The sequence below is a fragment of the Trypanosoma cruzi genome (genome assembly GCF_000209065.1).
Source record: "Trypanosoma cruzi strain CL Brener chromosome Unknown tcruzi_1047053424257, whole genome shotgun sequence".
Classification (NCBI taxonomy): domain Eukaryota; phylum Euglenozoa; class Kinetoplastea; order Trypanosomatida; family Trypanosomatidae; genus Trypanosoma; species Trypanosoma cruzi.
Window position 1 is genome coordinate 1 of NW_907898.1, and position 1,018 is coordinate 1,018.

The 1,018-nt window shown below is 57.6% G+C and overlaps 1 non-coding gene across 1 annotated transcript; it reads right to left on the reverse strand.

Annotated features, from left to right (window-relative positions):
• Positions 1-859: 859 nt before the first annotated feature.
• On the reverse strand, positions 860-926 carry Tc00.1047053424257.10. Its single transcript, XR_008254237.1, has one exon. It is a non-coding gene; the product is annotated as a C/D small nucleolar RNA (snoRNA), TB8C3C3, 3' partial (small nucleolar RNA).
• Positions 927-1,018: the final 92 nt, after the last annotated feature.

Here is a 1,018-nt window from a genome sequence, read left to right on the forward strand (position 1 = left end):
CACGTCGAACACCACAGCCACGCCGTTCGTGATGGACACGCCGTCCATCAGCACCGTGTCCACGGCGCGGCCAACCGTGATGGCTCTGTCCACCGTGCCGCCCCGCAGTCGCAACACCACCGCATGCACCGCGGGCATCCACGCCGCCGCCGCAACCAGCGCCAACACAACAAGCAGCGCCACACGCACAGCCGCAATGGCCCTGTGCCGCACACGGTGCCGGCTGTGCGGACACGCACCCACCGCAGACCGCATCCACCGTCCCAAACACGTACCAATAGAGCTGTTGTGGCGCGTCGCACTCGCCCCGTCGACCATAACTCCTGTCTAGCAAATCCCTTCCTACAGTTGGCAAATCCAACAACACTATTCCGCCAAATCGTTATCCCACTACTAAACCTAATACTGCAAGTAACTCCTAACACCTTGAAACGATAGCTGTGCTGGTCAGGCAAAAGTATCTCTAACTGCACGCTCAGAAAAAGAATGAGAGGCAGCAACAACAACAGTAACCAAACACAGTGGCACGCAAAAACATCCGGTCATACACAATCCCCGTCACAGTACAGCCACCTAGGCAAAGTCGCGCTGACGCAATCACGCCGGTAACACCATCGCCCTCCCACCACCCACACAACCCCACATAGTCACCGCGCAGAGTGGCGGAATCCAGGAAAAAAGAAACATGACCACTGGCACCGCTCCTTTTACCGAATGGCTCCATCACAGGGCAATCCCGATGCCGTGAACAAAACACAAGAGCCGAGGCAGACCGCGTGGCAGCGATACGACAGCCAGCCATCAAGCGCGTCCGAGAATGAAATGGTGACACAGAAGAGGAGCGGAGGATTCGCCGTTCGCCAGCAGTCAAAGCGTCGTTTCTCGTTCACGCGAGTCGGCATTGCACAGCAAGCAGCGGCACCATGAGCACACGGCATTGCACAAAGAAGGGAACAAAGAAGCACGGTGGCAGCACTTGGTCACGGGGAAAAGGGTCCACACCGATTGTACATCCGAG